The following is a 27,093-nucleotide window of genomic DNA, read 5'->3' on the forward strand; positions in this document are numbered from 1 at the left end:
GAATTGCAGGCTTCAGCTAGGCAGTAAGCATCTCACTGTAACGCGCACTCTTTATTGTCGTGCCCCTTTCCTCATAATGTTCTAGTACTAAGCCTTGCGAGTCCCAAAAATCCGTAAGCATCAGTTTTCCTGCGGACGGTTGGGTCTTGAACTTTTTTTTTGGAGGGCGAATTTGGATGTTTCCAATTCATAATCTGCCGTTTACTCTCCGACTCGTAATGATGGATCCGTGTTTCGTCACCAGTGATGATTCTGTCTAAGAAGATGTCCCGTCCCGTTCATTACCATAGCGATCCACAAGTTTTTGGCAGATATCCAAGCGCGTTGTTTATGCAACTGTGTGAGTTGTTTTGGGACCCGTCTTGCACAGACTTTATGAAATCCAAGTCTGTTGTGGATGATTTCGTAGGCAGAGCCGTGACTAATTTGCAGACGGTGTGTCACTTCATCGATAGTCACTCGTCTAAAAAAAACCATGTCACGTGCACGCTCAATGTTTTCCTCATTTGTGGCGGTAAACAGTCATCCGGCTCCTTCGTCGTGCGTAACACTTGTGCGACCGTTTTTAAATTTTTCAATCCATTCGTAGATACTCCGTTGCGGCAACACACTGTTCCCGTACTGTACCGAAAGTTTTCGATGAATTTCGGCCCCTGATACACTTTCCGACCACAAAAAACGGATCACTGAACGTTGTTCTTCTTTGGTGCAAACAGAAAGCGGAGCAGCCACGGTTAACGGCAGGGCAGCGATAATGGAACTAACCTAGCAGCATCAAACCTGCACAGACGTAACAACAATTAAACCACGCATGCGTCATCTACTCAACACGACAGTACCAACATAAACTAAAATATAACTAAATTGCGGATAATAATTGACTTACTCTCGTAGTATTTCCATAACTATATTTCTTTTCAAATTTTTAAAATTTATTTAAAAATATAATATGTCTGCTCAGAAAATAACCGAACTTCATTTTTTTAATCTTTCTTATTAATTTTACACTGGTTCTAATCGCCTTCAAAGTTCTCCCCTTCCCTATTCACACACTTTTCCCAGCAGTTATTCCACTTGGCGAAGCATCCTGGATAGCTTCATTTAAAATGGCCTTTAAAATCCGTCACGAATTTCTTTAATGTCATCAATATTCTCAAAACTGCGTCCTTTCATCGTTGATTTTAATTTCGGAAATAAGAAAATATCGCAAGAAGCCAAGTCTGGCGAGTAGAGTAGAGGCTGAGAGAGGACAGTCATCTGATTTTTGGCAGAAAACTGACGAATTGACAAACCTGAGTATGTGGGAAGGCACTGTCGTAGTAAAGGAACCGTGATTTGTCTCGCCACAACTCTGGTTTCATTTTGCGGACTTTTTTACGTTACCGTTGTAAAACGCCTTGATGGAACGCAAGGTTAACTGTTTCACCTCAGGCAAGAATTCAAAATGTACGATTCCATTAAAATCGAAAAAACTAACGGCATCAGTCGGACATTGGTCCAAGATTGACGTGCTTTCTAGGGGCGTGGATATTCTTTGCCAATCATTATGATGATTGAACTTTTATCTCGGTTCAACCGTTCAGTTGCTGCGGTGGAACAAACATACATACACTCTAAATACATTAAAATACAGTATTTTTTAAAAGTAAATTATAAATATTGTCAATGGTCTAAATTTATTGTACTAAAAACAGCTGTTTTTAATTTTTACAAATTCATAAAAAAAGTTTTTTTTAAAGTTTGTTATTAATAAACGTTGATAATTTTTTTTTGTTTTTCATAAACTTTATTAATTCAGTTTTCTCAAAATAAAGTTTTCTGCAATTTTTGATAACACAATTTACGTATTTATTAATGATTTAACAAAGTTATTGTACTTCTTTAAAAAAGATAAAATGTTTTTTGTCACCGAATTTTTCAGATTTACGTTGGATTTAATGAAAACTACAGGAAATACATTTCTAGAACCTGTTTTATTCGATTTTTCAGATAAAAAAAATAAACATACTGAAATTTCAGCGAGGGAAATCGTGCGAAACTTTTCGCTACCCGTAACTCGATAATAAATCGTTTCCGGACATATGTATGTATGAACCTTTTTCCTTATTTCAAGTTCTATAATCAGTTTCCAGATTATTTCCCTTTCCTTATTGTACAGATTCATCGAAAACGGCTGCAGCAATTTAAAAAATCGTATCATAAAATACTAGAGCTAATCAAACGAGAATATTATTTTTTTTAAATTCATCGATTCAAAAATTTTTTTTTTACACACCTTAGAATGTTTCACTATGTGCTCCGTTGGTCACTCTGTAAACATCCAGCAGATAATCGACTACTGTCAAGGTCCGCTGAATCGTCGCAGGCGTAACTGTGGCAATAGCAGCGTATCATAAAATACTAGAGCTAATCAAACGAGAATATTATTTTTTTTAAATTCATCGATTCAAAAATTTTTTTTTTACACACCTTAGAATGTTTCACTATGTGCTCCGTTGGTCACTCTGTAAACATCCAGCAGATAATCGACTACTGTCCAGGTCCGCTGAATCGTCGCAGGCGTAACTGTGGCAATAGCAGCGGTGTCCTTGTCTTAAATGTTTTTGCATAATTGCAGTATGTGAGAATTTCAGCAACCCGATGAGATTATTGAGTATGTACGAGATTCTCCAAAAATAAACGTGTGGTGCGGTTTCATGTCCGATCGTGTGATCGGCCCATTCTTTCTTCATAAGAAAACTGATCACCGCTGCTATTGCTACAGTCACGCCTGTGATGATGCAGCGGGCCTGGGCAAAAGTCGATTATCGACCGGATCTTTGTACAGCGATCAACGGAGCTCATATTGAAATATCCTAAGGTATGTAAAAAAAATCTTTTTTTTTTAATTTAATTTTTAAAAAAATACTCGTTTTATTATTTCTAGTAGTTTCTGAGATACAATTTTTTTTAATTGCTGTATTTTTCGATGACCTTGTACTATATATATATATATATATATTCATATGGCTTATGACACTCCAGATAACGAAAGGATTCCAACGCGATGTCAAACATTTAATCGATTCAGTCGTTGAGCTGCTACGATGGAAAAAACAAATATACGTGACCCTAAATACATTACCCTCCTTTTTGGGCAGTCGTCCATTTTTTAATGAAAAGCTGGTTCTCTGAATCTATATAACCACGACTGTAAAAGTGAAGTTTAACTTTATGAGCTAGTGTAAATGAAAATATTTTTTCTATTAAATAAAGAATAATAATAAATTCTTCTTTTTTTTATTTATAACATATGTTATACATATATATGTATAACAACTTTTTTATAACTGATCTATCCAAGTTCAGCCCTATGTTATAAACATTATTTTAAGTCTTCCACGGCTTTATTAAAAACTATTCAACAGAAAAAAATGGTTTGATTTATACTGTTTAAGTACGGAAGTTCCGTTACATGTAGACTAAATTTGTATACTTGTATAAGGACATGTGGATTAAATTCCTACAAATATACAAATGTATATTGCAAATTAAGTATACAAATTCTATAAAATAATATATAATTTTATAATAATATATAAATATATAAATTTTAGTAATACATAAAATATAAAATTTTATAACAAATTATATATATTTTATTGTATATTAAATATATAGTTAATATAAAATTAGAAGTGAGAAAGATATATCCAACATCCTCAAGAAAACCCACCGAGTTGATCTGATCTAGCGGTGAACGCGTCTTCCCAAATCAGCTGATTTGGAAGTCGAGAACTCCAGCGTTCAAGTCCTAGTAAAGGCAGTTACTTTTAAACGGATTTGAATACTAGATCGTGGACACCGGTATTGTTTGGTGATTGGATTTCAATTAACCACACATCTCAGGAATAGCCGAACTGAGACTGTACAAAACTACACTTCATTTACACTCATACATATCATCCTCTGAAGTATAATACCTGAACGGTAATTCCCGGAGGCTAAACAGGAAAAAACATCTTCAAGATATTATTTAACAAATATAAAGATGACTTTTTCATTCGATTGGAAAAAATAATAATCAGGAGTAAAATACTGATGAAATATTATATAATAATTACTAAAATGCTGATGATAGTGTCCTAGAAAAATAAAAATAATTTGCCAAAAGAAATTATTCTATTAAGGTTTTAACTGTACAGCATCATAATTAATTTGTCTAGTTTTACGATTTTCTCCATTTCTTTTGTTTAGTTTATTTAATCTCAACATAATTTCTACTTTCTCTATTCTCACTTTATTATTTACTTTGATTTTCTCTTTTCCATTACAAATCTTTATATTTTACATATCCTTTTATGATTCTATTATCAAATCAATTAAATATGGATGTTTTAATAAATAACCACATATCTAGTTTATTTCTAAAGGTTCTGCTATTTTTTATAAATTCGTTTGAAAATCACTTCATTTTGAAGTTATAAACCCATCTAATTTTCAAGATACTCCTCCTGAACCTTATTTTTCAAAGGTTTCTAATCAAAAAATCAATAAGTTAAAGATTAATGTAAATGAAGTAATACTTATGATACATCGTTGAAAAGCTCTCAATGATTACTGCAGGTAAAAAAAGTACAAAATCCAGTTTTTTTGTATTTTAGGCTTTTTTTGGACACTTTTTTTCAGTCGATTGCAATCAAAATGGGAGGTGCACAACTAGACGTTACAACAGTCCTAAATCCAAAATTTCAACATTCTGCGGCTAGACGTTTCTGATATGCGAGATACATACGTACAGACGTCACGCTGAAACTAATCAAAATGGATTCAGGGATGGTCAAAATGGATATTTCCGTTGAAATCTGAAAACCGAAATATTTCGCGATCACAATACTTCCTTTACTTCGTACATGGAAATAAAAATGGCCAATATTTACCGGTAAAGTTGAATCCAACGCCAACCTATTAAGGAAATTATTTTTATTTCATCTTAAAAACATTTTTTATATCTTATTTCGGGAATGATAAAATTTTGAAATAAGAACAACCGAAAACTTTAGAAATTTCGTAAAATATTTTTTTTTTTCAAAAGTTGTTTCGTTATTCCTCGAGTTATGTTCTTTAATTAAATCTTCAGTGTGAAAAACAGTAAGCGTTTTCTGTGTAAAGGGAGTAAGAATTTCTGTTCAAAATTAAAGAAATAAAACCGTTAGTTATATAAGTTATTAAAATTATTTCGGTTTTAAGTTTTGATGTTTGATTTTTTTTTAATTTTTACCTAGCGAGAAAAATTAAAGAAAATTATTTTTTATTTAAAAATTTAAAAAATATTTTTTGTTTACCTTGATTTTAATCGTACTTTGAAAAATTCCTACTTCATAATTCTAACGGATTATCATGAAAATAACGTGTTTGTTACTTCTTCACTTTAAACACAAAGACGTGAAGGAAAACAGTATAACACACAAAACGTTTTTTTAGAGTAGTCGGAAGGTCATTCAGTGAAAAAAAATTAACACATGTCTACAACTTCTGACAACATAATATTAAATTACATTTTATGAGATGCAGATGTTTTCATTGGAAAAAAATTGTATATATATAATTTTAACAGTTGTTTAAACATTTAGTAACTTTAATTCTTGATACTATTAAATTTTTGATTGAAATTTTTTAAAAATTGGAATCCAAAATTAGCAAAAAAATAATAGAAAGCCTTTATGTTGGTCACGGGTGAACCCATATTCAAGACTTAAAAAAATTACTAAAAAATAATCAAGAACTCACTTGTTCAAAATGTTACGTTCCATCGCAATTTTGATTAATACCAAACTAAAATAGCTGAAAATCCGTTTTTAATACGAGACCACACCGGCTTGAATCGATTTTTTAAATGTATAAATTTCCGTCATTTCATTTTAAAATTCAAGCTTTCCATTAATGGAGGGTTTATTCAGACTGTATCAATTAGTTCTTAAATTAGATCAAATATGTAGGCAGTAAACTGTTAGAAAGATGGCAATGATGTAGATGAAATTTCCCAAGGTTTGCAAAGAGTCAAATCCTCGTAGTTATAAAAGTTCAAAAAATTACTCCTTCCCTTGCGGACTCAAAAAAGGAATGTGATTCCTGAGGACTCTCTTTGAATGCGAAAAATTTTTAATTCTTATTATTTAAGTTTTTCTCTCGCCCAAGGACGGGAGAAATTATTTTAAATTTTAAAAAAGTTTTTTTTTAGACTACTACTTACACTCTTTTGAAAGTTCCAGTAAACGTTTCACCAAATTGCACCTTAGTCAGGGAGTAGTCCGAAACTAGTCACACAAGCCTTCTTTCCAATGTCTTTAATTGAATTTTTTTTTTTGGTTTTTATTGAAGTGTGGTAGATGTATAGGAAATTTAAAAAAAAATTTAACCTAGTACCTATTAATAATATTCAAACGGTATGATGGCGTAGTTCGAACACGTATAAAAAATAGAAATTGCTATAAATGTGCCAGAGTAAATGGAATTGAATGGGAATATTGTAAGCTCACAAAAAAGAAATTTATTTCGAAATAATGAGACTCTTACTTAAAAAGATACATTATTCCTGGAGTGTATGCCTGAATTTGGAACATTAACGCTAGTTAATACACCCAAATGTTGCCTCATAAGTATTTTTTGAGGTCGTTTGCACTACACTATGCTTGGAACACATAAAAAATCTATTAAATGAATATGCAATAAATAAACAAATATAGCTTTTTCGTTTTTTGGAGAAGGGGGATTTTTGGGGTAAATGTATTTTTAAATTGTAAGATAAGCATGCATGCATGTATTGGGCTTAATATAAAGTGAAACAACGTTTACGAAATTTTGATAAAATGACTCCAAAAACTACTTACTTACCCTTCAGAAATTTATTTCGAAAAATGAGACTCTTATCTAAAAAGATAAATTATTCCTGGAATGTATGTCTGAATTTGGAACATTAAAAACTAGTTAATACACCCAAATTTTGCCCCCCCCCCCCAAAGTATTTTTTTTAGGTTGCTTGCACTACACTAAGCCTAGGATACATAAAAAAAATCTGTTAAAAAATATGCAATAAATAAACAGATATAGCTTTTTCGATTTTTGGGGAAGGAGGAATTTTGGGGAAAATTGTTTTTTAAATTTTAAGATAAGAATGCATGATGTACTGAGATTAATATGAAGTGGAGCTATGTTTGTGAAATTTTGATAAAATTGACTCCAAAAACTAATAACCCCCTTCACATATTGATCCCAAAATGTTACGAGTAAATTGTCCTATACACAAGAGGAGTCTCTGTACAGAATTTCATCAAAATCGGTTTATCCAATCAAAGTTTATTAAGCTTCAAACAAGTCAACATACGTACATTATCCCCCACGTTTTTGTTTTTTGGGGGCGCTGGATCGGGAAACGTCGACAAATGTAAAACAATTCCCACACCCCAATTTATAATTGATTGCCTTCCTTTTTTCTTATAGCATAGCTCTAGAGCTACGATACCAAGAAAATAAAAGAATTTACAATTAAAAAGAAAAAATGATGATCATTAGTGGTGCTTTACATTTTAAAAATAAAATAAAATGAATAATTAATATCCCTCCCTTTTAAGTTTAATATTTATTAACTTGTAAATTGATTAGGAATTCATTGAAGGTGGTATAATAACAAAAGATCTATATAAAACTCCTATGAAATAAAACAAGTAGATAAATTATAACTGACCTGCATTAAAAAAATGTTTATGGAAGGTATTTCCCCACTAGCAGGGTGGAAATGTAACTACATCGAAACGGAAGAGACAAATTACTGTATTTAATTTATTCCTTCATTCATTAAAATGATTAGACAAGTAGTATATTAAAGGAAAAACTTCCGTTCAATCTTTTTTCTAACACTTCCTTTTTTTTATATATCCTTCCACGAAAATACTGAGAAAGATTAAAATTTATAAGTAATATTTAAAATTAAACAGCTAAAAATCGATATTAATCGAAAATTAAGTGTTATTTACTTATACAAACAAATTAAGATAATTTTTTTTACATCTGAATCATCGTCAATAACTAATGTGAACATATGTTTGCTTTTAACAATCTTCTAGAAGTTTTACACTTTTAAAAAATGAACCGCTTTAGATTTCAGATAAGCATACTATAATGAACACAATGCACTTAATAAATATCATACGTTTGTATTTTCCCTTCAAAGCATTGTTTCTCAACAAAAACTAATAGATTATCTGTTGCTTTACAGCATCTGTTATAGTCACTCTTATGATTGAGACGCCACAAAAATTACCTAGGGTAAAATATGCACCAATTTTTAAAAGATGATTTCTTTTAGAGTAATGATGTATGGCGTTGTCTTTGTGGTGTAAATAGAGAAATATTATAACGTTTCAAATATTTTGTAAAAATATTGACTTAAATAGACAATTCTTAAAGGAATTATATTATTATATAAGTATGTATCATCTGTCATAAACATTTAACAATAACATAAGGTTAATTATGTATTACGTAAACAATGTTAATTAATTTACTATTTATTTCTTAATTATATTCTTCAAATTAATTTATTTCTCAAAATATTAACATTTTGAGAAATTAAGATTTTAAAATAATTAAATTAAAATTTTAATACATTTCTCACAAATGTTCTTGATTTTCACGAAAACATTATCATGTTATTTTAAAAATGTAAATTTGTATTTCTTTGTAAATTGGAATCATACCAAATACGACAATTTGGCTTGTTTATAAAACCATCAAGCAAAAAATGAGCCTGATCTGAAAAGATCAGTTTTTTTTAAATAAAAATTTGGTTACACTTAGGGCTGCTATAGAGTTCAATCAGCAACCCACCGGGTTGGTCTAGTGATGAAATCGTCATCGCAAATCAGCTGATTTCGAAAACGAGTGTTCTAAAGTTCAAATCCTAGTACGGGCAGTTACTTTTATACGGATTTGAATACTAGATCGTGGATACCAATGTTCTTTGGTGGTTGGGTTTCAATTAACCACACATCCAAGAAGGTTCATATACATACATATCATCCTCCTTCATCCTCTGAAGTACTACCTTACGGTGGTTCCGGAATTTAAACAGAAAAAGAGTCCAATCAGCAAACCGTCTACCCAAGGAATGGCCGCGTGACTTTAATCCTTGTGTTAGCTGAATCTCACATGGGTGTAGACAAAAATCTTAATTCGCCACATTGTTGAACAAAGGTCCAACCAATTCTTATGATCCAGTAGTGACTATAACACCTGAAAAAGGTCAAGTTTGGTGTGGATTACGGGCAGGTGCCATCATAAGGACATTTCTTTTTGAAAATGAGCAAATAGGTGCTGTTACAGTAAATAGTGAACGCTAGAGCTATGATTTCTGATTTTCTTTTTTTGCAAATTTGGAAAATTTTGATTTGAATTAGATGTGGTTTCAACAGGATGGTGCCACATGCCACACAGAGGCTGAAAATTCAGTTACTGCATCAAAATGTTGGTTTTCGATAATTTCACGAAGTGGTAATGTCAATTGGCCACCAAGATGGTGTGAACTGAATCTCTTAAGACGTTTTTCTCTGGGGGTAAAGCAAATATTCGACCCGTTATAGGTGGAAGTCAAGCTGATTTGTGCGAACGTCAAGCAAGATTCTGTTGATAAGAATTCGCAGTGGATGCCATATGAATGACATTATTTTTCAAACATAATGTAATGTTATAAGCTTCAAAATAAACAAAAAATGTTGGCTGATATTAACCACACTTTTTGTTTTACTTTTTGCGCTGAAGATGAAAGACCCTTTATAATTAAGTAAATGACTACTTCTTTTTTCTTTAATGAATATTTGTAACCATATGTCGCAACCATGAAAAAAACGAATGCATCGGGAGGTTCAGAGTGCTCCGCTGCCTGGCTAGGCGGTCGGACGAGTGAATCGAGCCCCTTTAATATTACAAGAAAACTAATAAAAAATAAAAATTGGTTACCACCTTAGCCATTTGTTTGTAGCAGCGAAAAAATAAATGCAATTAAGATCTACGCACAAAAATATTTCAGCTTAATTTAGTGCTTAATGGTTAACCGGTTTCCAAATATGACGGAAAATAAAAAAAATAATTATTTTGACTAGTTTCGACGTGACGTCTGTTCGTACGTATATTCGTATCTCGCATAATTCAAAACGATTAGGTATAGGATGTTAAAATTTTGGATTTTAGGACTCTTGCAAATCTAGTTGTGTTTTGATTGCAATCGACTGAACCAAAAGTGTTCAAAAAACCCCAGAATAAAAAAAAAATTGGATTTTGGACTTTTTCTTAACTGCAGTAAATAAGCTCTCTCATTGAGAGCTTTTCAACAATATATTACAAGTGGTACTTATTTTCACGGGTCCAGAATTACAGACAAATGAAGTTTTAATTAATGAAAGATTTGGATCTTACAAGGGGAAGGCACATCGGTTCGAATCAGACTTCATTTCCTTTTTTTAACTTTTCTTCTTTTTAACCTAAATATATTGATTTATTAATAATTATTAATCTCTGATTGTAAAAAAAATTACAATAAATAATAATTCAAAAATAACAATAAAAAAAATATGAAAAAAAATCAGAAATTACTGAAATAAAATTTTATGTACTTTTTATTTACCAAGAATGTGTATATGTAATTTAATAGAAGTACAAGGAAGTCATATGGTGCCCACATCAGATTTTTAGTTTAGCCTACATTATTTAAAATCTTATTGAAGGAGAAATATTATTTCCATTAAAAACCTTTTAAATAAATTAATACGAAAATCATTTACATGGATCGATTACTTTATTACAATGGCAACGGAAGCACGTTTTTACGCTTCCAAAATTATTGTGACAGTTTAAATGAAAACAGTTCTGAAGTCTAGTTTGATAGAGTATAAATTTTAACTTTTTAGAAATTACGTTTTTTTCTATTAATCAAGTTGTAATTTTTGTGGGAGTCCCAAGAGATTACATTAGATTTTAAATGGAAATGTACGTAAGAACAATAAATATATAATCAATGATGACACCCTCAGTTACAAAGCAGAACAGTACGATTTGATTTTTTTTTTCGAATTATATCAATTTTATCGTCCCTCGAGAATTTATCGTCTAAAAAAATACTCAGAATATGGTAAACAGCCAACAGAATTATTATTGAAATTATTAATGCGAATTCTTTTCATGCGTTAACAATATAATATCTGCCTGACAAATACAATATAACGAATTTGATCAATATTTAAAATTACGTAATAACAATTCATCCACTTAATAATTTTTAAAACTACCGATGTAACATTTTTTAGAACTTTTAAAAAAATAGATATATCTATTTTTTTATCTTTTATAAAAAATATATATCACATATAGATCTAATTCTGTCATTTGGATAAAAACGAACAGACCACGATTTATGGAAAATAATTTTTGTGAATTAACATTTATTTTGTTAATTAATAATATTATTAAGAATTTATTCGGATTTATCATCTGAAGGTGAAAATACGATTATATAGACGCACAGAAATTAGGCAATATTAAAAGCGAGTGTAATGAATTAAAAAATATCTCAAATTTGTTAATATAAATAAATAACATTATTAACTTTTAAAACAATGATTCAACACCCAATTTTATATATCTTTAAATTAAAATGGCCGCCTTTTAGAACTGTTGAAAACCACAAAATCTGAGATTATTTTATTTTATTCAACATATAGAATTAAAAATATTCTTGACATTTGAGAATTTCTGTTAAACCGAAAAGAAGCTGACAAAAAAGTTGTATTACTTTCCTGGCATTAGTTATTTATTCTTATATAGTGGAAAAATAATTATACGTAAAGAAAGTTAAAAAAATTTTAAAAATCGATATTTTTACTTTTTTCAGCTCCTCTGCTCCCAGAATCATCTCTAAAGAAACGTCTTTTGATTTGTCTTCATTTATTATGTGAAATGGAACACTAAAAAAAATTCCACCGAAAATGTACAACCAATAGAAAGTTACGTAAGATATTTTTTTGGTGGGGGAAGGGATAGATTATGATGAAATTTTATTGTAGTATTTCAATTAAAAGTTTCAATAAATATATATATATATATATATATATATATATATATATATATATATATATATATATATATATATATATATATATATATATTATTGTAGTATTTAAATTAAAAGTTTCAATAAATATATATATATATATATATATATTGTAGTATTTCAATTAAAAGTTTCAATAAATAAATATATATATATATATATATATACATACATATATATATATTTTTTTTTTAATTTAAAAAATAAATAAAACTTTGATCGACTCCGCTCCCCTAAAGTATTTACTTATTTTTTTTTGTCACTTGCACTATTACTATGCTTAGGAAGACATAACAAAAGTCGGTTAAAGAATATCCAATTAATAAAGAGATAGTTTTTTTTTAGATTTTTGCAGAAGGGAAGAATTTACGAGTTCCTTGTATGAAGTAAAGGAAGTATTGTGATCGCGAAAAATTTCGGTTTTCAGATTTCAACAGAAATATCCATTTTGATTAGTTTCGGTGTGACGTTTGTACGTACTTATGTATTACGCATTACTCAAAAACGATTAACGGTAGGATGTAGAAATTTTTGATTTAGCCATGTTGTTACAACATGGCCCCTTTTGATTGCAATCGACTGGATGTCCAACAATGACCAAAATCCAAAGCATTTGGATTTTAGACTTTTTCTTAACTGCAGTAATAAACTCTCATTGAGAGCTTTTCAAAGATATATCATAAGTGGTACTTATTTTCATTGGTTCCAGAGTTATAGCCAAATAGAATTTTAATAATTTTATCAAACATGGCCCGTTGGTACGATTATATAATTAATAATGAAAAAACCCACTTACTAACAATTCTTTTATATATGCGTTCAAGCAGTTGAGAATAAAATTCCATCATCAAGAACGAAAAAATCGATGTTATAAGATTATTAAAACTAAAACTTCTTTGTAATGTAAATTTGTTTATATAACGTAATGTAATATAACAGTGGTTATATTTTAATAGTTTAAACTTATGTCGATTTAACATCCTGCCATTATATATTTCTCCAACGTTATCTTATATATATTATAAACAACTTCACCGATAACGGTGGACATTTTTAATGCCGACCACTACTATATTATATTACGTTAAATAAACAAATTTACATGAAAAAGTTTTAGTTTTAATAAGATTATAACAAATATTTTTTAGTCCTTGATGATGGAAGTTTATTCTCAACCGCTTGAACGCATATATAAAATTGGTAAGTGGCTTTTTTAATTATTAATTAAATAGAATTTTAATTAATTAAATATTTGGATCTTACAAGGGGAAGGCACATCGGTTCAATCAGACTTCATCTCCTTTTTTTAACTTTTATTTTTATTTAAATATATCGATTTATTAATAATTACTAAACCTCCGATTACAAAAAAAAAGTTTTACAATAAATAATAATTCAATAACAACAAAATGAAAAAAATATCAAAAGTTATTAATGAAATAAATTTTATGTAATTTCATTTTAAAGAAATGTGTATGTATTTCAATAGGCGTACAAAGAAGTCATGCGGTGTCCACATCAGATTTTATAATTTTGTCACAGATTCTACAAGTCCAAATTTAAATAATTCAGAAAACTTTTTTAAGGCGTATTTTTTTAACGTAAATGTTTGATGAACTCAAAATAGTAGACTATGAATGAGGAAGCGCCATACTTGACGTATTTTGAAATACTGTATAGCATTCCTTTTCACAACAAATGATGGAAGTTTCATTAAAATAGCATCAACCGTTCTACGTTATACGTTATATAGCAAAAAAGAAATGGACAAAATTCTATAAATGATTTATATACGCATATAAACCAACTCTATGTTTTAATATACCAATACAAAAGAGTATTTAAAAAATTTACAAAACTTTTTATGTACGAATATTCACTCTTAATTTCATTAGTATAAATAATCAACAAATACATTAATCACACCACTTTCATTAATATAAACAATCAAAAACAACATTTGAACTTTTAAATGAGTTCATGTTATCTGAGAAAAGTGAAAACCTCACCCGACCGTAAGCTGATAAAAAGTACAATCCGACCTACTAGTTAAGCATTTTTCTCGTGTTTTGGAAAACAGAAAAAAAGAAAGAAAATAATCTACTAACCGCATTCGTATGTACACAAATATATCGTCTACTACAGTATCCTATTTACAATTCTCTGTTTTAACAGAAGCTACGTTAAAAAACAAACGGTTTGGTTATTATCAAAGCGCAGTCGGTGGTATAACCTACTCTACATATCCCCGGCTACTTCTGATTCCATTTTCTAATTTATAAACACATTCACACGCGTACACGAACAATACATGCGAAAAAATTTAATTATACGCGCACTCAGGGACCAATAAAATTTACACGTAATAAGAGAAACCGCTGACGTTTCGTTTGACCCTCTCTATCTTCTTCCGTTTAGTATAGCTGTTTACTTAAATAATAAACTACTACGCAGTAAACTTAATTTATACATAGATATTTAATTAAAAACTACAAAGCAGAATATTTTATTTTCCTTATCCCATAACGAAAACCACTACTTTTCATGCTAATTAAATCTATGATAAAAACTTATCACAAAATCTGTGGGAAAATTTTTATCAGGCCACCAAAAAAAATCTGGGGTAGCATGTAAATTCTGCTTTAATTCTTTATATGAAACACTTTTACAATACTTTTAAAAAACCTAAAGTGGACACCACATGACTTCCTTTATACACCACTTACTTCCTTGATTAAATTACATATACACTTTTTTTTTTTTTTTAAATAAAAAGTAGTTAAAATTTTATTTCATTAATAACTTCCGATATCTTTTCATGATATTAATCTTATAGTTATTATTGAATTTATTATTTATCGTAAAACTTTTTTTTATAATCAAAGGTTGATAATTATTAATAAATCAATATATTTAATTTAAAAAAAAAGGAGATGACGTCTGATTCGATATAAAATCCAAATATTTCATTAATTACAATTTCATTTGGCTATAATTCTGGGATCAATGAAAATAAATACCCCTTATAACATATCGTTGAAAAGCTCTAAATGAGGGGTTATTACTGCAGTTAAGAAAAAGTCCAAAATACAATTTGTTTTTGGATTTTGGGCTTTTTTGGACGCTTTTGATTCAAGCGACTGCAATCAAAAGGGGAATGGACTACATATTACAACAGTTTTAAATCCAAAATTTCAACATCCTACGGTTAATCGTTTTTGATTATACGAGACAGATATGTACGTACAGACGTCACGCCGAAACTAGTCAAAATGGATTCAGGGATGATCAAAATGGATATTACAAATAAAGAACAAAATAAAGCTAACGAACAATAATATAATAAATGAATACGCTAAAATTGAATACAATATAAATTATAATAAAATATTTAAAACTTTTAAATTAAAAACAGTGTAAACAACAAATAATAAAATATATAAATAATGAAGACCCTTCTATTACAATAAATCAAGACAATAATTATAATTTAGAAAAACAAGGAGTATATAATCTTAATTGTGAAAATTGTGAATTAAACGATACTGGAATATCAAATCGTTCATTCGCCATAAAAATTAAAGAACATATTAATTGAATTATTAAAAGTAATAAAGAAAAATCTAATTTCGCTAAACGCATTTTAGAAACTGAACATAATTATACCCCTAACGAATATATTAAAATATTAGAATACAATAATAATTATTATAAAACCAGTATTTTAGAAAAATTCATTATATTTGAATAATAATAAATTGATGAACAGGTCCGATTCGATAATGATATCCTTTATAAACAAATTATATAATGATTAATTATTAATAGGTTGGTAACATTTCATTTACTATTAACTCTATTTCATAATAATCACAAATATCTTACGAACATGATAACAGTCTTATTGACGTACAATTTAATTTCATTTCTTGACGACCGACTATTATGAACGAAAAAAATTTAATTTAAATACAATTATACGTTTGAATTTTAATTAACATATTTTGATAAATATGTTATTAAATTTAATTTCATTTAATTTCAATTAAATAATTTAATTAACAATCAATGAAAATAAACAATTACATTTCATTTCTTGACGACCGACTATTATGAACGAAACAATTTTAATTTAAATACAATTATACGTTTGAATTTTAATTAACATATTTTGGGAAATCCCTGATGATGGAGTAACGACAAATTAATTTATACAAAATGGATATTTCCGTTAAAAACTGAAAACAGAAATTTTTCGCGATCACAATATACTTCCTTTACTTCGTACAAGGAAGTAAAAATTAAAATAACCATATTTATCGGTAAAAAAATTTGTCACTATTATATATGGTTATAATACAGGGTGATTTTTTAGTCCTGTTACCCAATTGTTTATGTCTTATAATTTTTTTCTAAGAAAGGGAAATTTTGTTTTGTGACACGAAGTTGGTAGCACTACTCAACCGATATAGATACGGCAGTATGAGTTGATCCTTGAGCTGTGTAAACTTTTGTGCCGTTTCCGGTCGTGTTACGAACAGAATATCTTTTACCATAGAACAACCAGTTTTAATTTTGAACAATATTTTACTATGAAATCGTACGCGAGTGTAAAAGAATCATTTCAAATTAAATTTGTTGGTGTTCCTCCGCCAGAAAAAATGTCAATTTCTAGGTTAGCAAACCGATTCCGAGAGATAGGTAGTGTTTGCGACAGAAAACGTAGCGGTAGACCGACTCGCTTGACAGATGACGTTTTAAAAAATGTGAAAACAAGACTGCTCAATTCTCCACGTAAAAGTTTACGAAAACTTTCCACGCAAGTCATTATGTCATATTCGAGTGTTCAGAAAGCCGCTAAAAAAATGAAATTGTATCCGTATCGCGTACGATTAGTCCAAGAGCTTCAGCCTCCAGATTTAAACAAGCGATTGCAATATTGCCGTCGGTTTAGGTCTCTCGTAAACGATAACGAAATCGAATTTTTAAACACGGTGTTCTTTAGTGATGAAGCTTGGATCCATCTAGATGGTTATGTGAACAGTGAAAACTGTCGAATTTGGGCGGTTGAAAATCCTAACGCTTTACAAGACAAATCTTTGCATCCTGAAAAAATTGGTGTGTGGTGTGCGATATCTCGTCATCGTATAGTCGGACCCATATTCTTCGAACAGACAGTAAATGGTGAAGTATACAGGAACATTGTGCGCCAATTTCTGTCCCTCCTGGAACCTTAAGAACGGTATTACTGGTTTCAGCAAGACGGCGCTACATGCCACACGTCTCCTGAAACCGTGGATTTTCTGCAAGAGTTCTTCGATGATCGAATAATAAGGAAGGGCTTATGGTCTCCAAGGTCCCCAGACCTCACATCTCCTGACTACTTTTTGTGGGGCTATATTAAGTCCGAGGCCTTCAAAAACAATCCTCACACTATTGATGAACTTAAAATGAATATTACAGACTTAATCGCGAATATTTCCAATGTAATTCTTAAAAAGGTTTCTGCTAATATGCTGAAAAGAGTCCGTGCGTGTATGACCGCAAGGAGCGGGCATTTTGAGCATATTCTTTAACAATTATGTAAGTAATATCTTTTTATTAAATCTCTTTTGTAAGTAACAAATACATTTTTTTATCCCACCTAAATTTCCCTTTCTTAAATTACATTTAAAATTGGGTAAGAGGACTAAAAAATCACTTTGTACAAATATATGCTTTTTTTATGGATTAGGCTGCACTGTTTGTAAATATGGCTTTTCGTATTAAAAGTCATCTTTTTTTATTTCTCTATCCAATTCTTATATCCCAATTTTGTAAGTCTTTAGTTAGTTATATAAATATTGCAACTACCAAGTTAAAACGTTATCCAGAAAATTTAAACCTACAGGTTTTTCTTTGAAAAACCTACCTAATTGTTTAGCAATTGAAGATATTAAAACTGGGACTTTTATATAGTTTCCCTAAACCAGAAAACTACAAACTTATTGTGCGAAAAAAATCCTTAAAAATTGTGCTTTAAATCCGTAATTTATCGCAAAATTTATGAGAAAAAAAGCGTCATCCATAATTCATAATGGCAAACACTTTCCTGTTCATAATAAAAAAAATTTAAATGGTTTTTGTAAGTTAAATACATTTAATCTTTTCCATAAAAATCAATCTCCAACATTTTAGCCGAAATTCACAAGAATTCAAGAGCTGTTAGTATTAGATAAAAAAATGACAAAAAATAATTTTTCACGGGTAGAGGAGAGCATCGAAGTCCCCGATTCAAAAATTTAAAATATATATATCTTTTGAGGAACACTTCCTATATATATGTAAAAGTTGGGGAAATATTTTCCTTCCCGTAGATAGTTTTAGGATCATATAATTCAGATAATATTAATCAAATCTGCCAACAACTTGCATGCTTTTGAAAGGTGACATAAAACTTATCATTTTTTGAAAGATTACGATTATACGAGTTTATATGTTGTTATTAATTCACCTCAAAAATGGCAAAACGTGGTCGATCAAAACGGCACATATTTCGTTTAATAAATTTCACTTAAAATAGAAAAACCTTCTTTTACTTCTGCATTAAAATACGAAGAAAGAAACACTTTCTCCAACCTAGATATATATATAAAATGCTTAGTACATGGGCTTTTAGCTTATTTTATCTTTATTATACTAGTACATAGGAAATATATTTTCCAACCGACTTTATCAACCACTTCTCTGCACGTAAATTTATATTATGCTTTGTTTTAAAACAACCAAATAGGTAAGACTTTTACCATATCTCACAACCTTCGACTACAATACATTTTTAACATGAAACCAACCGTAATTTTAAAACCAACAGCTACCACAATTTCAACAGGAAAATTCATCTACCATTTTTAATAAAAAAGAATGCTCCTACACAGAAATAGACAAATGAAAAATAAAAATTATGTACTAAAAATAATTATACCATGATTGTTAAAAAAAACGTAATATGTATTAAATATAAGATGACAAAAATAAAAAACAAACACCGAAAGAAAATTTAGGGAAATCATTTTTCCGATGCAAAATATAATAGAGGTTATAAAACAAGAATTATTGAGAGAAAAAAGAAGAAGAAAACAATATCAAGAAGCCAAAATAAAATTAAAAGTTCTTGAAGAACAGGAAAAAATAAAATAAATAGACGAAATAGAGCAATAGGAAGAAATAGAACTAGGGATAAATAATACAACGATTAAAAGATTTATTTAGAAAGAAAATTAAAACGTTTACCGCAGATTCTCTTTTAAATAAATTTTGTACAGAATATTAGCAAACAAATACCGGTGACATAAATTATACAGAAGAATACGAAGAAAATAGAAAAAAATTATTTAAAACTTAACAGAACCCATTTGCGATATTTTAATAGAAGTAGTTTGAGCTAAACATACAGAAAAAGTAGGATATAAAATATTAGTTAAAAAATTACTTTGTGGTTCTAATAATACACATTTAAGAGCTAAATTTTCTAAATATAAATTAGCAAACCCTGAAGTAAAGGCAAAACTTCCCGTTATAATTAAGCATAACGAAGGACCAAACCATAAAATATAACAATTCCTACACATTCTTTAAATAAAATCTTGAAATATAATAATGAATTTGTTATTTATCCTTACAAAATAGAATTAGCAGATGCAAAAATAGATATGATTAAAAGATTTACTAGGAATTTTAGAAGATATAAAATAAAATAATTTCTTTTTAAAGTAGTCGGACATAACGCAAGATTTTATAAGAATTTTCAATAAAGAAAAAATTATAAAATATTTAATCGAAAAATTTAACTTTACACAAGATAAAGAACTTTACACAAGAAAAAGAACTTTACACAAGATAAAGCTAAAAAATATTATTGTAAATAACGATAATACTGTTGAAAAAAATTACTTAACTTGGTTAAGCGATAATGTAAGAGCAAAAATTTATAATAAATTTGTATGCAACATGATTTCACCAGGTGTAAATAAAACTATCGGGCACCGTATAATAAATCTTTTAAATTACACAGACTAAATATATTACGAAATACATTTAACGATCCAAGAGCAAAAATAAACGGAATAAGAAAATTAAAAGGAAAACAATTTATAATTATTCTATTTTCGTCTATAATTTCTGAAAAGATCCAATAAAATATTGCGTTAGGGTAATTAAGTTTTCAGAACAATATTTTAATGATGCACCATTTTATTCCGTTTCCTTTTCTGCGTAATGAGTAAAACACAGTTGTTGCGAAATTTATAACGATTTACTGTTATAACCTACGGGATCACCGTTAGGTACTTATTACTTTAGAGGATATGATGAATGACAATTTTTGTACCGTGTGAAAATGGCATGCCTGACCGGGATTCGAACCCGGACCTACGGATAAATGCCGAGACCCTACCACTCGCACCACGGAGGCCGACATTGTATTATATTTTATGGGCAAATTAGAGAACAGAAAAATTAACTGGACCTGGTATTACTTTGCCGACAAAAAATAACGGAAAAAAAATTAATACATTTTGTAATTAATGCGTTTACTTTTAATACTTTACCTATAAATACGTGGAAATTATCGAAGGAAAATATAATAAAAGTAATTTACAAGTTTTACATAAAGCCTGCGTAAAATATGGAAAAATTTATTTTTCCATATTACAAAATACACAACTTATTTCTACAGAGTGATTTTTTAGTCCTGTTACCCAATTTTAAATGCAATTTAAGAAAGGGAAATTTAGGTGGAATAAAAAATGTATTTGTTACTTACAAAAGAGATTTAATAAAAAGATATCACTTACATAATTGTTAAAGAATATGCTCAAAATGCACACCCTTGCGGTCACACATCCACGGACCTTTTCAGCATATTAGCAGAAACCTTTTTAAGAGACATTGGAAATATACCCGATTAAGTCTGTAATATTGATTTTAAGTTCATCAATAGTGTGAGGATTGTTTTTGAAGGCCTCGGACTTAATATAGCCCCACAAAAAGTAGTCAGGAGATGTGAGGTCTGGGGACCTGGTGAAGTATACATGGTGAAGTAAATGGTGAAGTATACAGGAAACTTCACCATTTACTGTCTGTTCGAAGAATATGGGTCCGACTATACGATGACGAGATATCGCACACCACACCAATTTTTTCAGGATGCAAAGATTTGTCTTGTAAAGCGTTAGGATTTTCAACCGCCCAAATTCGACAGTTTTAACTGTTCACATAACCATCGAGATGGATCCAAGCTTCATCACTAAAAAACAGTGTGTTTAAAAATTCGATTCCGTTATCGTTTACGTGAGTCCTAAACCGACGGCAATATTGCAATCGCTTTTTTAAATCTGGAGGCTGTAGCTCTTGAACTAATCGTACGCGATACGGATACAATTTCAGTTTTTTGGCGTCTTTCTGAACACTCGAATATGACAAACCGACTTGCGTGGAAAGTTTTCGTAAACCTTTCCGTGGAGAATTGAGCAATCGTGTTTTCCCATTCTCTAAAACATCATCTGTTCAGCGAGTTGGACGACCGCTAAGTTTCCTGTCGCAAACACTACCTGTCCTCTCGAAATCGGTTTGCTAGCCTAGAAATTGACATGTTTTCTGGCGGAGGAACACCAACAAATTTAATTTGAAATGATTCTTTTACAATTGCGTACGATTTCGTTTTAAAATATTGTTCAAGATTAAAACTGGTTGTTCTATGGTAAAAGACATTCTGTTCGTAACACGACCGGAAACGGCAAAAAGGTTTACACAGCTCAAGGAGAATCAACTCACACTGCCGTAAATATACCGGTTGAGTAGCGCTACCAACTATGTGACTACTTCGTGTCACAAAACAGAATTTTCCTTTCTTACAAAAAAATTATAAGACATTAACAATTGGGTAACAGGACTAAGAAATCACTCTGTATAACGCCAAAAGAAATAAATGCTGCAGAAATAGGTTTAACAAACACAAAATATCGCATCCCTTGTTTTATTAGTAAAAGAATAAATATTATGAATAATTTAAACATATACCATATACAAAAAATTAAACAAATAAAATATTCTACAATTTATTGTGTAAAAAAGAGAGAAGAGTTAGCAGAAGAAAATAATTTTCTAAAAATAAAGAAAGAGTTCAAAACAGAACTCTTGTGAAATTACGAAGATGTTAAGGTTTAGCGATAAAAATAAAATAAGAATGTTAAAAATTTAGTTAAAATTTTTCGGATAAAGGTAAATTATTTACCAATTTCGATGTTTATAGTTTTACTGTAAATAGCTTTACAAAATATCTTGTAGTTGCTGTTTATTGGAAAAAGAGAAATAAAGGAAAATTTTAATTGTTATGTTAACGGTCCACTTAAAAAAAAAATATTTTTTTCTGGAATAAATTTTCTGGAACAAACAAAAGGATTTTCCATATCCCTTACATAAAATAAAATAATAAAAACGAATTAATAATATAATTTATTAAACGATCAAAAAGAATACGCTTTAGATATTGCGGGAGAAAAAAGTAAGAGAAATTTAAACGGACGAAAAGTGAAAATTATTTTAAAGTAAATTCAAAGTCATAAATTATTTTAGAATTCTAAATCAAAATTATTTTAAGAGAATTCAAAGTAGCGATCGCCACACGAAAATGTGATTTTGATACTCTGCCAAAAATGTAGTCATCATAATAAAATTCTACATAGTTTATTCCTTCTGATAATTAAGTTATACATTGGAGAAAGTTTCAAATAGGTTCAGTGGTACTTAACTTATAGAATCATTACATACATTATAAAAAGGACAGAAACAATTTTTCTGGGATAATATAAAAAATTTAAACGTTTTTAAAATTTCAATTTACAGAGAAACTAAATCTTATAAAAAAAATGTGTAGATTTCACTTTATTTTATCTTCGCAACTAATCATGCTACGACAATAATCTATTACTGTATTCCAATAGTTTCTTGACCATAATACATACAGATAACAATTTCTCCCACCAACCAGACGATAGTTAATGGCCGCGATCGTCCCACCATCATCATCATCATCGCGCACAACAGGTAGGCGCGGTGTTAACGTGTAAAGAATGCCAACATTAGTCAGCAGACCTGAGAGAAACTGCATCAAGGACATAGTTTATTCATCAAACAGGTTTATAATATTATACTATTATAGAGTTGTACGGTTTCACCACATCGGTCTTTTGACGTCGGATGCGACATAATAATGCTTTACAAAGGCACCTCGACTATAACAGTACTATAGTATTGTGAGATGAGGTTAAAAAACTATTCGGCTATCTTATATTCAAAATTTCCCACTAATTTACATTCTTTTTTTTTTTAAAGAGAAACGTTCCACGAAATTCAACTTTATAAAAAGAAGTATCATATTAAAAAGAGAGGTATTTTATGTATACGCTAAAAATTGTTCCGTGAATAATTCATTTATCTTTTTACATTAATTATAAAAAGTATTTATAATCTGTTAATAAATGTAATTAAATTAAAACAAACTATTAACATAAATTTAATTTTTACAGATAGGTAGACGGAGATCTACTGAAAATATGGCGAAGTATAATAATAGTTAATCGAAACAAAAGAAAATTCTTCATTGAAATCTATCATTCTCAACATAACTGGTAAATAATGCAAAGAAATACAGTTTTTTGTCATAGGTTTAGAAATTCGAGATCGAATTTATTTTTTAAATTTTACGTATATTTTTGAACAAAGAAATCTTTTTGTACCAAAATATTGTACAAGATATCCGTTATAAAACTACCCGTAAAAAAATACGTCTTTTTAATAATCGAATGAATTCATTGTACGAGGTCTGTTCAAAAAAATAACCGAACTTTTTTAATTACGCGCCAACAGAGATATTTGAATGGCATGCGGTTAGAAGCATTATTTTCCGCATAACCTTCTCTGTAACCACATGTTGATGGATTTTTGCTATCCCATTTAGGTGTTATTGTTATATGAGTGTTGTTATATAACTAAGATGTTACACCTGTGACTAGTAAAAATAAACTTTTTAAAAAAAAAAAAACAGCGCTATCTGTTTGACGTAAAAGTAACACACGCTATACTAAATATTTTACGATTCCATTTCAATGTGTCCGCTATATACTAAAAAACTACTGGACCGATTGACGCGCGGGGAAAAAGAGAAAAATTGGAAAAGGGAAAGAGAAAAAATCGGAAATGGTAAAAGAGAAGAAGGAAGAAGGGGAAAATTGAAAAAAGGAAAACGGGAAAAAGGAAATGGAAAGGGGAGAGAAGAAAAAAGAAAAAGGGAGAGAAATGGGAGAAGAAAAGGGGGAAAGGGAATGTAGTAAAAATGAAAATTGGAAAAAGGAAAAGGTTAAATTTTGTGAAGTTCCGTGATATTCATTTTGTTAATGTTTTATCAAACTTTCATTCATTCAATATGTACATATACTCAAATCTAGCAATAGCGAAGCATTTATAAACTAAAAAATATATATACTAAACGGAAACTGCAAAAATTTAACTGATGGATCTTGTTTTTTGATAACTTATTCAATCAGTGGGGATTTTAGCAATAAATTTCAAACGAATTAACTTATTATTAACTTTGAAACAAATGTTTTCTTAGCATGAAAATATTTTTTCAAACTTTTTATATGGAGATGCGGATTTGAATTGATAACTTGAGAAAGAATAGATATAAAAAAGCTTATCATTAAATGGTCATAATCTAAAAACAACATACATTTCATTAGTTATAAAAGTTTTACTTTACGTTTCAGTGAAAGAAAAAACAGGTCCAAAAAATAGCAGTTTTTTTGTACTTTTTAATGTTTCTTCTAAATATTATCCTGACGGCTAAAATTGCTTTTGCTGTTCCCACACGGGTGGTTTCAAACAGACTTCTCGTAATATTCTAGATAAAATATTAGAAACCAATTTAAGCTAATAGGTAAAAGAAATAAAACATTCTGATAAATAAATATCAAATTACTAGAATAGGACGAACCACTTAAATCTTTTCTTTCTTTTTCCTGTTTAGCCTCCGGTAACTACCGTTTAGATAATTCTTCAGAGGATGATATGTATGAGTGTAAATGAAGTGTAGTCTTGTACATTCTCAGTTCGACCATTCCTGAGATGTGTGGTTAATTGAAACCCAACCACCAAAGATCACCGGTATCCACGATCTAGTATTCAAATCCGTGTAAAAATAACTGGCTTTACTAGGACTTGAACGCTGGAACTCTCGACTTCCAAATCAGCTGATTTGGGAAGACGCGTTCACCACTAGACCAACCCGGTGGGTTGAACCACTTAAATCTGATTCGCTACTAACGTACAAAAGAAAAATTTTCAAAAAGTTAAACAAAACGGTTTGTACGTTTAACAGTTCTATTAATATTAGAAATTGTTATCGATTATTTTAAATCCAAATAATGAAGGAAGTGAAAACAGGTACAATATTGTCAGATTGCAAAATTTTTCCGATCCACTTTAAGAATTTCAACCATATCTCAGCTGTTTATTAATCGATTTGAACAAATGATGTATCATTTTGTTTGTAATAAAATGCTTAATATTTTATCTCATATAACATAATTCGATAAAATTAATATTTACAGAGCTAATAATAATTAAAAAATTTGAGCGGTTACCATTTTGGGATATTTGAAGATAAAATTTCAATCCTTTTTATTTAGTAGAAACTGTTGTTGGATACAATTTCATTTTAAAAAAATTGTTCTTAAGATATAAATTTTTATTAAAAATAGATAATGGCGGAGAGAGGGAAAATGATACGAGATTTTTTTTAATGTCCTAAATTAAGTTCGGCCAACACTTCTCGGGATACTAATAAAAATTTATAAAATGTTAAAAAATTACGAATACAATTTCATCGAAATTAAATTTTACTAGTATAATAAAATATTTTAAAATGTTTATAGATTTACATCACGTTACGTATACAAAGTAACAGATAATACTAGATTAGATTTACTTCGATCACCAAAAAAGTAACATAAGACTTTGACCTCACGCAACGAATACTTAACAACTGAAGTACCTCAGGTTTATCGATTACCTAAATAAAAGTCTAACACTCCGTAGAAACTGCATTTAAATGACTTCAACTTAAAAATATTGATACTATTTTCTGTATAAAATTTATCAATAAAGATGTTATCTTTAAATAAAATAATTACAAAAATACATATAAATATTCCAGACTTTTATCATAATTTAAAATCAAATTCGCAGACTCCAATATTATTTCCATGCGTACTGAACATGGAAAGTCGTTGGAAATAAACAAATAAAACTATAACTGTCAGTTATTCCTAGTAATGACAAATTTTCCCAAAACCACATTTCAAGGAAGTCGACCGTAAACTTAACAAAAAGAAAAGTATTATGTAGATAAATACACCTAAACAGATATTTTTGTTTCTAAAAAGGGTGGTAAAAAAATAAATCTCAAACATATACAACAATAAGATTACATATAAATAATAATATGACACGATAAATGAAATACATAAGGGTGGATTAACCAGCTATTATTTTGTTATGACATGAATAAAACTTATACAGATATAGTAAATTTTTCACAGTATTTATACTAGGATATTAAACAACCTATTTCAGGTTCTACGCCTTTCATTTTGACTCATTGTACATAATATGAAATACCTCAAAGTTTGACTATTTCTTGGTATTTACCATGTAAACTAAACATTTGTCCTTTTATTAAAAATAAACACAATCTATTTTCTTATTTTTCTTAGAATAACCGAAAATATGATCAAATTAGCCGTTTGGTCAGTTTAGTACTAGTTGAGCAAATGTTTTGTCTGTATATTACTCGGAATACCCATTGGAAAAGTGTCCTCTCAGTGAACGGATAATTACGATGTATATTTCATTCG

The sequence above is a fragment of the Lycorma delicatula genome, chromosome 8 (genome assembly GCF_047948215.1).
Source record: "Lycorma delicatula isolate Av1 chromosome 8, ASM4794821v1, whole genome shotgun sequence".
Lineage (NCBI taxonomy): Eukaryota > Metazoa > Arthropoda > Insecta > Hemiptera > Fulgoridae > Lycorma > Lycorma delicatula.